The following is a 13,919-nucleotide window of genomic DNA, read 5'->3' as shown; positions in this document are numbered from 1 at the left end:
GATAGGCCTGCTATTTCGGCAGCCTGATTTGGCCTCCAAACTTAGCCAGCGATGCACTGAATATTAGTGAATAGCCAGTTATATCTCGTGATATAACCAGCTAGCCGCTAGGCGCTGACCGGGAATATTCAGCGGGAGATAACCGGCTATCTTCCACTGAATATTCCGAGATAGCCAGTTAACTGCTATTTAGAGCTGCTCCTGGTCAGTTAAATAGCGCTGAATGTGTGTGTGTGTGTGGGGGGGGGGGCATTCAGTATATGTAAGTAATTCACTGAATATAACAGACTACCCTGATCCAGACTTGATACAGATTTAAAAAAACATAAACCTCACAGTTTTAATGATCGCATGCAATGTGAAACTAAGCACGCTTCCCATATTTGACCATGATTACATCACATGGCTAGAGATTGCAAAATCCTAGCAAGCTGTCAGTGCTGTATACAGAGTTAGCTTCTACATAGAACGGCTGTTTTTCCGGAATGTGCAGTGGTCACCCTATGAAAACCTTTGTGTGGAAAGTCATAGATGGTAATTGTATAACAGGTTGCCTACGTTGAGAGGCCAATTAGGCATCTATTCTGAGCTACTTTATAAAGACACATAGGTGTCCAAGTGTTCATAAAACAGCTTCATAAAAACCTCACATTAAAAGCTAAAGCACACCCATGTTCATATATAAATATTGCTGAGCAGAAAGTGTAAATGTACTTAGGTGATGTAAGTAGGTATAGTTTATAGAAGGGGACAATGCTCGAGTTAGGCACCACTTACACATGTAAAAGGCACCATAAAATGGCAGTTAGGCACTATATACCATATGCACTATTCTGTAAGGTACCATCTAATTGCCATAGTGCCACAGTGTACGTGTGGGTGGCACATGTGTGGGTCATGGGTGTGCCTCCAAGTTATGCATGTAGTTTGTAGAATACTAGCCGGTAAGCCTGTTAAAACATGCGAGATTTGTGTTTTGCAAAATGTAATAATTCTCACCTCCATCCATCCATGTCCAGCAGCCCTGCTCTCTCCCCTGGCCTCCCCCCGTCCACCAACCATCCTCTCTCCCCTGCCCTCCCCCCATGTCCAGCAATCCTCCTCTCTGCCCTGCCCTCCACTCCCCTCCATCGATCCATGTCCAGCAGCCCTCCTGTCTCCCCTGGCCTCACCCCGTCCACCGACCCTCCTCTTTCCCTTGGCCTCCCCCCATGTCCAGCAACCCTCCTCTCTGCCCTGCTCTCTCTCCCCATGTCCAGCTACCCTCCTCGCCGCCGCTCCCTCCCCCCTCCATGCCGGGCCCCCTGCACTGACATGAGAGCGCCTCTCACCTCCATGTGAAAGCGCTGCAGGCAGCAGCAGATCGCTCTGCTGCTGCCTGCAGCGCTTCCACACTGAGGTGAGAGGCGCTGTCATGTCAGTGCAGTGGGCCCGATACGGAGGGGGGCAGGAGCGGCGGCGGCGACGACAACGTCGAGGATGGGGGGTGGAGGTTGGTGTGCTGGCGATGTTGCTTCGTCTCCAGCAGCAGCGCCTGTTTCCCTCTCTGTTCCGCCCTCTGACGTCATCAAATCTTGACGCGAGGGTGGGACAGAGAGGGAAGTCTCTATTGCGCATTTGCGGGTGAGTCGGTCACTTGCCATTTATATGTTTGACTAAGAACTATGCACATCACTTGGTATGCCAACTTATGCCTGCCATTGACATGGTGTAAGAGGGTGCACCTGTACATCGGTGTGCCAATGCTGACCTTAAGCTAGTATTTTATAGAATCTTGGTGCCAAGATACTGTTATAGAATTGGTGCTAAGTGTATGGCATTGGGGCACCTAAACTGAGGCACCAGTTTATAAAATTTCCTTCACTATGTGCATAATTTTCATTGCGTATACTTTCTATGTGTGTTCCCTGTGGGGTAATTTTAAATGAGCCATTTATGTGTGCAAAACTTTCTTCATAAAATTACCAGCAAAATGTCTTTATGCAAAACTGAAACATAAACAGACTTTCCTTTCCTATTCCCGCAGACTAGAAAAGTGTGGTCTCTGAGTGTCCCACCAACTCCAGTTACTGGGAGACAGCACAGTTTGCAGGGGCCACATCAGGTGAGTAAAAACAGGGAAGGAGCATGTGGATAAGTTGTTCCGTTCATACTAGAAGCTTGCATTTAGTTTAATTCAAATACTTTTTGTTATTGCCTATAAATCCTATTTTTTACATCAATATTTTGCTTAAGAAGGCAGTGGTAATGGCGTTAGTGTATCTGGGTTTAAAAAAGGTTTGCACAAGCTCTTGGAGGAAAAGTCCATAGTCTGCTATTGAGACAGACATGAGGAAGCCACTGCTTGCCCAGGGATTGGTAGCAAAGAATATTGCTACTAGTTGGGTTTCTGCCAGGTACTTGTGACCTGGATTGGCCACTGTCGGAAACAGGATACTGGGCTAGATGGGCCATTGGTCTGACCCAGTATGGCTATACTTATGTTCTTATGCTCTAAGGCTACAGAAATTTGGGGTGAAACCTAAGTTGCTTGGTGAAGCCTCTAGAACCTTTCAAAGAATTCTGGAGGTTTGAGAAATAAACCAAAACATCTGAGTTCTTCCATCATTAATGACAAATGTATTAGCTATAAGCTACAAACAAACAAAACCATAAATTCCCCGTAAAAACTATACCATAAACACCAGTAAAACTTCCCAATCCTTCAGGGAAACAGCACAGGGAGACTGTTGGCTGCGGACATCTTGAAATTGGAGTCCATAATCAGAACTAGAAAAAAGCACATCCTTCCCTTAGCTTAATGTTATATTTAAAAATAAGAATGTCGTCCTGAGTTTTTTTTTTTTTGCTGTCAGTTCTGTTGCTTGGACAAATTCATTGATGTTACAAGTTCTATACAAACACAATCTAAAGCTATACCTCAGGCAGGCTGAAGGAGGTCAGTATAATTCATATTCAACATACACACCACTATCCTAGGCTAATTTCTTAGTCTGGCTTTGCAGTCGATTTCCAGTGTTATTGGGATAAACGTTACATGAACAGGACATTTCAAAAATTGCCTCATTGAAGGTAAGTGTTTGTTTGTAGAGCACATGAGGATCAGAGGTGTGGGGAGGGGGGGGGGGGGGGGGGGGAATCAATTTCCAAATTCCAGAACAGCTGGTGAACGCAGAAGGCACATCCAAAACACTGAACGCCCTATCTAAAACATATCCACAGCTATTAAAAGTAATTTTAAAAGGTTTTGTCATGTGCTGTCAAATATGAGAGAAGGATAGTCACTTACACTGCTTGCAAGTCCTTCCTGATGCCACGGACTCAATTCTGTTGATTGCAGATGTTGTGGTTGTTTGAAAGCCCCTATCTCCTCCCTGTCCTAATCTGTAGCACTCCAGTTTAGTTTGCTGCAAGCTCTCTTGTGTTTCAAATTACAAAAGTGATGTCCTGATCCTTCATTCAAAGATCAGCCTGAGAAGCCTTTGATCTTGAAGTTCGCATGGGATAACAAAATGCAAAGTTTATTGAAATTCCCTTCAGTTCCCTCCTGACAAAACACAGCAGAAGTGTCCTTGTCCGGAATCCTTCATGTCTTCAGCTAAATAAATGCTGCTAAGTATGTTGGCTCTGTGCTCAGTGCATATCTGAGCAGTAACATAACGGCCTGCCTGCTTTCAGCACACAGATTCTGGCATTTCACTTCAAACATTATGACTGCAGAGGTGGAAGAGTAGTGATTGCCAAGGTGAAAGCTAAACACTGATTTATATTTTTCAGGTTGGAGCATATTTTGCTTAGGCTAACCCATTTTATCATAGTACAGCTATATAACATTTATTGATTTCTTTTTCTGTTTCAGTTATTGTTCCAAAAGAACAGGGAGTACAGTTTTCAAAGGTATTTACCCATGTAAATACAGCTATGATTCTGTCAGGCATTCAGACTACCAGTGGAATTAGATGACATTTCTAGTAGGGGATTCAATAATATGGACTGGGTGACCACAACATTATACATCCCACTCCAACAAAACAAGAGGGACTTGACAACTCCAATATAATACTACCACACCATCAAAAAATAACTAGAAGGGCTTGGTGGCCCCAACAACATACCTTCCACTCCAACAACAAAAAGAGGGTCTCAACAATTCCACCACCATACTGCTTGCTCCAACAAAAGAGTCTTGGTAACCCCAACATCCAACAAGAGGGTCTCAACAATCCCAACACCGTACTGCCTGTTCCAAAAAAAACATACCTCTCATTCCAACATAACAACAGGGGCTCAGCAATCATTGGTATAGTTTGGGGATGAAGGGAGCAATGCTCCTCAAATGCTGCAGGGTAAAAGGATCACTTCTTACCTCACATCCTGCCACAGCATCTTTCTTTCCCCTCCCCCTGGTCAAGCATCTCCTCCCTTCACACCATCTTGATTGGCACAGCTCCTTTATGCCCAGTAGGGCAGCAGCAAACTACAGCAGCAGTAAGAGGAACAGGAGCTGTTGGCCATCTGCTGTTAGAAGCAACAGGAAATGTGTATCAGAGGGGGCAGGACACGCAAAGCCTCCAGCAGCTCATGGCCACAAAGGGTCAATGGTGTATATTACCGGTACTCTTACTGCTGCTGTAACTGCCACTGCCATGCAGTATAAAGGACTTGTGTCAAGCAAGAAGGTTTGGAGAGAGCTGCTGGATCTCAACAAAGGATGGAGAAGGAGGATATAAAGGAGAGGAGAAAGAGGGGAATGCTGGAAGGGGGAAGGGAAGAGAGGAGAATGCTGGATGGAGGGGAAGGGGAGAGAAAAGAAATGTTGGACCACATTAGGGAGGGGAAAGAGACGGAAGAAGCTGGACCATGTGAGAGGGAGAGGAGACAGAGATGAGATATAGGATTAAGGAGGAGGGAAAGAGAAAGAGACATGGAGGCCAATGCTGGCAGATGGTAGGGTGGGGAAAGAGACTAAGGATGGGCAGACAGAAAAATGTTGCATCTTGTTTCTGTTTTTCGTTTTTAAATTTTGAAATGAATTCCATAAATAATGTGTACCATATGCACATGCAGCCCCATTTTAGAAAGGATGTACAAGTCAGAATTGAGATGTTGTCAGACCTGTGAGTTCTTGTACCAAGTAGAGTGCTGCCGAGCCCAGTACTCGGACCAGGTTCTGCTTGGCGGCCGGATAACCCCGGGTTTTACCTGTGCCGAGCGCCGTTCCCCAGAGGTTGAGCCCCTAGGTGCAGGCGGCCTGCAGGGCTTACAAGATGGAGCAGGAAGCGGGGTGATGAACGTGACGGCCAGACAGGCAGCAGGCAAGAGAGTGATCCAGGTACAGGCAGAGTCAGTAGGCAGGCAGCAGGTATGAGAGTAATCCAGGTACAGGCAAGATCAGTAGGCAGCCAGCAGACACAAGAGTAATCCAGGTACCGGCAAGGTCAGTAGGCAGGCAGCAGACATGAGAGTAATCCAGGTCAGGTACAGGCAGAGTTAGTATCAGGATAACAAGACAAGCAAGAAAACAGGATTGAGAAACGCTTACCCCAAATAGAAGCCGAAGTAATGAGGCAGAGGGAAAGCATCCCAGAAGTAGTGCTAGTCTTCAGACGTTAAGAGGTCTCACTTCTCTTGTATGCCCTATGCAGCCCATTTTCATCTTCCCAAAGCTTTTTTTGAAATGTGGATTTCATCATCTTTTCTTTTTCTTTTTTTTTTTTTGTTTTTAGCTTTATACAAGTGTGATTTTTTTTAGATTTAAATGTGGACATCATTATTCATTTTTTAGGCCTCATGTAGAATAGGATGCTAGTATCCTTATTCTTCTCAAAGCTTTATATAAATGTGAATTCATCATCATATTTTTAACCTTTATATAAATGTGATTTTCTCTTAGTTGTAAATGTCAACATCATTACTTGTTTTTTAAGCATCACCTAGAAAGGGACATTAGTATCCTTATTTTTATCAATCAGCTTCCACCTCCCAATTGAAAGTATCTCTATGTTCTTCATCTGGCATTGCCCACAGAGACTGAAAGGACAGAGGATATTGTCCAGTCATATTGTCAGTATTGACAGTAAAACTCATTTACCACAATGTTACATTATTCATTATTATCTGCTAATCCATCACGTTTACCAAAGTTTTTTTCAAGATAAAACATAGTAAAAACATAGTAGATGACGGCAGAAAAAGACCTGCACGGTCCATCCAGTCTGCCCAAGAAGATAAATTCATATGTGCTACTTTTTTATTTGTACTGTCCTCTTCAGGGCACAGACCGTATAAGTTTGGCCAGCCCTATCCCCGCCTCCCAACCACCAACCCCGCCTCCCACCACCAGCTCTGGCACAGACTGTATAAGTCTGCCCAGCACTAGTCCCGCCTCCCAACCACCAGCCCCGGCACAGACCGTATAAGATGTCACTTTATTGTTGTATTTAATTCACAGTCATTGTTTTTAATTTTAATGTTATTTGATTGCTATTTGTTTATATGTATTCTGTTTATTTTAACTCTTAATTTACTTTTTAAAGTTATATTAGTTTGTATGTATTGTGATGGTCCCTTCCGCCTTCAGACCACTATGCTCCTCAGGTAACCAGGCAGCTGCCTGTACTCCCAGCTTATTAATTTCTATAACTCCAAGTCAAGGCCACCAACAGATCCAGTCCAGGTTTTATATTTTATTTGGACCCAAAATATTTCCATACTTTTAGGTAACAACACAAGAAGTCAAAACCAAAAGCATAAGCCAATAAAGAAAAGGTTAACAGCTTCCATGTTTCCAAATCATTTCAGGGAGAACCTTCTTAAACGATACCTTCTTGGGGTCTCACTCAGGCCCCTCCATTTCAGGCTGGCTCTTTCCCCACATTTTCTATCAGGCAGGGCTTAGCCACATTCCTCACTTCCAACCTGTCTTTAGGGAATACTTGCCTCTGGTCCAGCTTGTACTGGGGGGTTATCACTGCCCCAGGTTAGGTAGCCCGTTTACTCTCTCCCAGCTGGCCAGGTCCTAGGGAGTTCCCCCCTTCCTCTCTTCTCTTCTCACCTCTTCCTTCCCTTCCCTTCCTTCCTTCTGTTTGTCTGCAAAACCTTTTTCTAGAGCAGAGGACTGCCAGGTGCTTCTAGAACTCTGCCCTTCTTCTCTCCCAGGGGATGATATCACCAACCCTCTTACTTTCTATGAGGTATAGGCAGTGGTGTGCTGGTAAATGTTTAACAGGCTCTCTCCCCGGTCCACCTCTGCGCCCCCCCCCCAAAATTGCAGAGCTGGCTATAGCTGGGGAGAGAGCCTGGGGGGGGGGGGGGGGGGCAATGCATTACTCTCTCCAGGAAAATAAAAATAAATGATCCCAGGTTCCAATCTAATTTTATTTATTTATAACATTTGTACCCCGCACTTTCCCACTCAATAGCAAGCTCAATGCAGCTTACATAGTAAAACAGGATAATAAAGTGATATAGAATGGATGCAACTGTGAATTATAAGTAATAAGGTGTGGTAATATTATAAGTAGAGAGGTTGTCGTTTATATGTGGATATGTAAGATAGGTATGGAAAGGAGGATGAAACTCAAAGTCCCGCCCTCGCGGAAAGAGGAAATTAAGTCAGAAGGCGGGACTCAGTGAGGGAACGAACTCACGAAGGGAAGGCTAGAGACGGGCAGGGCTTTCAATGACGTGGCCGCTTCGACGGAGGTAATAAAAATGATGTAACCCCCCCCCCCCCCCATGGCGGCACAGGCAAACGAGGGCAGTGGTGGGCAGTGAGGTAAATGGGGTAAGCATGGCTTGTAGTGCCCTTCTGCCATACTTACCTCGTTTACCGGAGCCGGCTCGCCGTGCTGAACAACCGGCTCGCAAGATATTTAAAAATTAACAACCGGCTCTTGCGAGCCAGCTCCAGCACACCACTGGGTATAGGGCTGGATTACAATTCCCAGAACACCTAGCCATATTCCCTAGGCTTTAGCTACTGTGGAGTCAGGAAGCCTATTCGTCCCTCCTCCACTGATCACAGACATACAGCTTTCTCCTATTACAGGAGCACTCCCTTGCTTCTCCCAGGACGGAATTCTTTAAAAGCATTCTCTTAGGATCACCCGATAAGCAGGGAAATTAGCTTCTCTCCCTTCCCGTGAAGAACACAAAGACCCTATACTCTGCTTTGGGCAGCAGACACACAGCCCCAGAGCTTTTCACTCTTGGTCATTCTTTCCAGGTAAGAGCTTGTTTGCAGACTGTATCCTTATAGCTCTCCTCTTACTTAGTGCTGATTCTGAGGGAAACCACCTTGTTCCATTAAGGGAGCACCACTCCAGGTTTTGAGCTGGTGCTCTCAATGCCTTCTGGGATTTGAAGTAGGGCTTTCCCTACTCTCATGAAAAGCCTTTTCTACTGTCTTGTCACAGTGTATATACATTTTTATATTGTTTTTAATAAACCCCTGACACAGGTGTTCTGCTAAAACATGGCCCATGAAGGGTCTCTCATTAAAGTTTGAATGCCAACCCACTCTTGGAGGCCACTGCATTTTCATTATATTGTTTTGCTTGGTTTGGTTTCCTGTGCTTCAGACTGCCTCTTTTCTGTTGCCTGTGCTAACCCACTTCTCATTTAACTAGTAATGGGTTCCTGACCTCAACAGCTGCCTTACGGACACTTCCTGGTGACATTACAGATGGACACTGTTTTTCACCTATCCCTGCTGAGCTCATAGATAATTAATAAGGATAGATCTGATAGAATTCTCTTCTATCTAGCCAAGTGTATAAAACTTGTTTAATGTATCATGGCTTTAACATTGCAATAATCAGCTTTGAAGTCTGTGCCATTTTATTAGCTTTATTTTTAAGCTGTATTGAAAACGCTAGTTCAGCTTCAAAGTGTGTTGCATTTGCATTGATCTGCACTTTACAGTTTTAGCCAGCTGGTAAGCAATACAGCATCATTCATAAGAAGTCTTTATCATATGTTTTGAATATATAATATCCTCTTTTCTACTTAAACCCCCTAGAGCTAAAGAACTGCCAAAATATTTTTATGCATGTTTTTCATATTACATCCTTCTTTATAATGATACTTGACTTCTATGTTTTTATAATTGGACCAGAGCTCTTGTCCTAGAGAAATCGGAATCTTAGCATGTTGAGAACGGGGCTGGTGGTTGGGAGGCAGGGTTAGTGCTGGGCAGACTTATACGGTCTGTGCCTTGAAAAAGACAGATACAAATCAAGGGGCTGGTGGTTGGGAGGCGGGGCTAGTGCTAGGCAGACTTATACGGTCTGTGCTCTGAAAAAGACAGATACAAATCAAGGTAAGGTATACACAAAAAGTAGCACATATGAGTTATCTTGTTGGGCAGACTGGATGGACCGTGCAGGTCTTTTTCTGCCGTCATCTACTATGTTACTATCCACCTTATAATTGAAAGAGAAAAACGCCTAGATTTCGACCCAAATCGGGAGATAGACGTTTATCTCACAAAAACGAATAAATCGGTATAATGGAAAGCCGATTTTGGACGTTTTCAACTGCACTCCATCGCGGAAGCGTACAAAGTTGACGGGGGGCGTGTCGGAGGCGTGGCGAAGGTGGAACTGGGGCGTGGTTATTGGCCGAGGAGAGATGGGCGCCTTTCGCCGATAATGGGAAAAAAGTATGCGTTTGTAGCTAGAATTTAGGGCACTTTTCCTGGACCCTGTTTTTTCACGAATAAGGCCCCCAAAAGTGCCCTAAATGACCAGATTACCCCCAGAGGGAATCGGGGATGACCTCCCCCAGTGGTCACTAACCCCCTCCCACCACAAAAAATGATGTTTCACAACTTTTTATTTTCACCCTCAAATGTCATACCCACCTCCCTGGCAGCAGTATGCAGGTCCCTGGAGCAGTTGTTAGGGGGTGCAGTGGACTTCAGGCAGGTGGACCCAGGCCCATCCCCCCCCTACCTGTTACAATTGTGCTGCTTAATGCTTAGTCATCCAACCCCCCCAAACCCACTGAACCCACATGTAGGTGCCCCCCTTCACCCCTTAGGGCTATAGTAATGGTGTAGACTTGTGGGCAGTGGGTTTGGAGGGGGATTTGGGGGGCTGAACACACAAGGGAAGGGTGCTATGCACCTGGGAGCTCTTTTACCTTTTTTTTTGTTTTTGTAAAAGTGCCCCCTAGGGTGCCCGGTTGGTGTCCTGGCATGTGAGGGGGACCAGTGCACTACGAATCCTGGCCCCTCTCACGAACAAATGCCTTGGATTTATTTGTTTTTGAGCTGGGAGCTTTCATTTTCCATTATCACTGAAAAACAAAAACGCCCAGCTCACAAATTGTCGAATAAAACATGGACGTCTATTTTTTTTTTAAAATACGGTTCGGTCCACCCCTTCACGGACCCGGTCTCGGAGATAAACGCCCATGGAGATAGACGTTTTCGTTCAATTATGCCCCTCCACGTAATATGAACATATATTGTAGTACATGGACTGTCAAGGTCCTTTCATCAAAAAGCTCATAGGCTATAGTGACTTTTATGTACTGTAATAAAGGGATGACCAATGGTAAGATTCTACTCTGACTAGAAAAAACAAATACAGAAATATAGAGAACTATCTGATTGCCAGGGCTAACATCCTGGGGTTCTGAGCTCTGCTCAGATTCTGCATGGTCTTAGTTTTTCTAGATCTGATTTAGGGGGCAATTATCAAGGTGTGGTAAAAGGTGAGCAATATCTCAGTACTGCAGGTTGCTGAATCCCACGGTAAAAGAATAACACTGCTTGACAACCACCCCATAAACAACAACATTCTAGTAGTAGTAGCCTGATTCTCCCTGCCATGACTTTGAAGGCATTGTCAACCTCCAATCCAGGTACCCAGGGGGAGGGGTACCCCCCAATTCAAAGCCTGCCCCCTTGCCCAAGACCTTTTCAAATCCAGCCCCCCTTTACCCCCAAAGGATCCGCCTTCATCCCTGTGCAGTACTTAGGATCCCTGGTGGTCTTGAGGTTACCTGGGCAGGAATGACCCCCCCCCCCCCCCCCCAGCCATGTCTGCCTTTCCGATCCAGCAAAATGGCACCCCTGACGATAGTATCATGCAACTACAGGTAGGGGGTCACGTATACTTAGGAAATGTTTCCCTACAAACACCCAACACCCCAGACTACACCCTTCCTATCTCAGACAGCCTGAAAATCCTCAGGGTTACAATAGACCATAATTTAACACTAGAGAGCCAAGTGGCATCCACAACAAAGAAAATGCTCCACTCAAGGTGGAAACTCAAACTCTTGAAACAATTCTTCCCGAGGGAAACATTTCTCAGCCTGGTACAATCAATGGTACTAAGCCACGTAGACTACTGCAATGGAATTTATGCAGGATGCAAAGAACAGACCTTAAAGAAACTTCAGACTGCTCAAAACACGGCAGCTAGGATCATATTTAGAAAAACGCGATTTGAAAGCGCAAAACCCCTCCGTGAAAACCTACACTGGCTCCCAATCAAAGAATGCATTGCCTTCAAAATCTGTACCCTAGTTCACAAAATTATCCACGGTGAAGCCCCAGGATACATGACAGACTTGATTGACTTACCAACTAGAAACACATCAGAATCAACACGAACATATCTAAATCTGCACTACCCAAGCTGCAAAGGCCTCAAATACAAATCAACTTACGCTTCCAGCTTTTCCAACATAAGCACACAACTGTGGAACACATTACCAAAAGCCTTGAAAACGACGCTTGACCACCTAAGCTTCCGGAAATCACTAAAAACGAACCTATTTAAAAAGGCATATCCTACCGATTCAACCTAAATGCCTGATCTCTGCGACACAAAAAAACTAAAGTACGTAATTGACATAATTCAACTCTTCCGTTGTACGATTCCCTAATTGTGGCTGTGCCACACGAACTTTATCTTACCAGCTCCGTCACTTTGTACTTGTTCTCACTGGAGTCTGCAAACGCCTCTCCGGTACTATGTAAGCCACATTGAGCCTACAAATATGTGGGAAAATGTGGGATACAAATGTAACAGATAAATAAATGAATAAATACAAAGAAACATGACCCCTAGTAATAGTCGTGTGAGACTAGTGCTAGGGTCATCATTTTGCCAGACAGTGCTGGAAAGGCAGGAGTGACAGAGGGTCACTCCTGCTCAGGGAATCCCTAGACTACCAGGAATCCTAGTTACTGCAACAGGGATGAAGCATAGAAACTTAGAAAAATGTAGGCAGATAAAGACCATATGGCTTATCCAGTCTGCCCATACATGCCATCTATTCTCCCTATCACTCCCTTAGAGATCCTATGTACTTGTCCCAAGCTTTCTTGAATTCAAATACTGTTCTTATCTCCACCACTTCCACCAGGACGCTGTTCCACAAATTCACCACCCTTTCCATGAAGTAGTATTTTTTCAGGTTACTTCTGAGTCTATACCCTTTGACCTTCATCCTGTGCCCCCTCATTCCAGAGCTTCCTTTTAATTGAAAGAGATTTGCCTCTTGTGCATTTATGCCGCATAAGGATAAGGATTTAAATGTGTCTATCATATCTCCCTTCTCTCACCTTTCTTCCAAGTATACATATTGAGATCTTTAAGTTTGTTCCCATACAATGAAGACCACTGCATTTTAGTAACCACCCTCTGTATCGATTCCATCCTGTTTATATCTTTTTGAAGGTGCGGTCTCCAGAATTATACACAATATTCTAAATGAGGTTTCACCAGAGTCTTATTTTTCCTACTGGCCATTCCTCTCCCTATGCACCCAAGCATCCTTCTAGCTTTTGCCGTCACCTTTTCTACCTGTTTGGCCACCTTAAGATTATCACGTGTGATCTCACCCATGTCCTGCTCCTCTTTCATGCACATAATCTCTTCACCCCTAAACTATACCGATCCCTTGGGTTTTGCAGCCCAAATGCATGACCCTGCATTTCTTAGCATTAAATCTAAGCTGCCAGATTCCAGACCACTCCATGAGGGAGGATCCTTTGAGGGTGGGTGAGAGTGGAGGGATTGATCAGGGGACCTGGTTTAGGGAGTCTTGAGCAGGGGGCTTTGGATTATGGGGGCCTGGATTGGGGGGCATGGCTAGGAAGTCATGGCAGGGAGCCTCAGGCTGCGGCTTGGCAGCCCGATGCTTCTGGGCAGTAAAATAATCCCAGGTTTTACCATATTTTTAGGGCCATAATGTGACTTCCAGTGTGCACCCATTGCACACTGCAACTCATGTTATGGTTTTACATATTAATGAGCTGCTTTACATACATTTGCATGGTTTGCATCTGATTATTATGTAACCCATGGAGGCTCATTTTCAAAGCACATAAACTTACATATGTTACTATCGAAACTAATCGAAAGAGAAAAACGCCTATATTGCGACCCAAATCGGGAGATGGGCGTCTTTCTCCCGTGGGCGCCGAAATCGGTATAATTGAACGCTGATTTTGGGCGTTTCCAACTGCAATCCGTCATGGAAACGGGTAAAGTTCACGGGGGCGTGTCGGAGGCGTGGTGAAGGCAGAACTGGGGCGTGGTTATTGGCTGAGGAGAGATGGGTGTCTTTAGCTGATAATCGAAAAAAAGACATTTTTACCGCGATTTTGGGTCACTTTTTTTGGACCCTTTTTTTCACGAACAGGTCCCAAAAAACTGCCCCAACTGACCAGATGACCACTGGAGGGAATCGGGGATGACCTCCCCGGACTCCCCCAGTGGTCACTAACCCCCTCCCACCAAAAAAAAACCCACTTTAAAAACTTTTTTTCCAGCCTCTATGCCAGCCTCAAATGCCATACCCACCTCCATGACAGCAGAATGTGTTCTATCCTGTGACAGCCTTTCCCTGGTTCTGATGTGGCTCTCGGGTGAGTGTGACACCTTTTCTGTTAT

At 44.9% G+C, this 13,919-nt stretch overlaps 1 protein-coding gene across 4 annotated transcripts in view; it reads right to left on the bottom strand.

Annotated features, from left to right (window-relative positions):
- Nucleotides 1-13,919, bottom strand: part of C1QTNF7 (C1q and TNF related 7) — a 105,175-nt gene that overhangs the window by 66,005 nt on the left and 25,251 nt on the right. For 2 of the 4 annotated variants that reach the window (XM_030191197.1, XM_030191200.1), the window contains exon 1: nt 3,290-3,551. The exons of the other annotated variants lie outside the window; for them this stretch is intronic. The gene's annotated coding sequence lies outside the window, so the exon portion shown is untranslated. Of the gene's footprint in view, nt 1-3,289; nt 3,552-13,919 lie in introns of those variants that run through there. 4 annotated transcript variants of the gene reach the window in all.

The sequence above is a fragment of the Microcaecilia unicolor genome, chromosome 2 (assembly GCF_901765095.1).
Source record: "Microcaecilia unicolor chromosome 2, aMicUni1.1, whole genome shotgun sequence".
NCBI classification, from domain to species: Eukaryota; Metazoa; Chordata; class Amphibia; order Gymnophiona; family Siphonopidae; genus Microcaecilia; species Microcaecilia unicolor.
The sequence above is the reverse complement of the archived record's forward strand: the minus strand, read 5'-3'. Positions and strand labels throughout refer to the sequence as shown.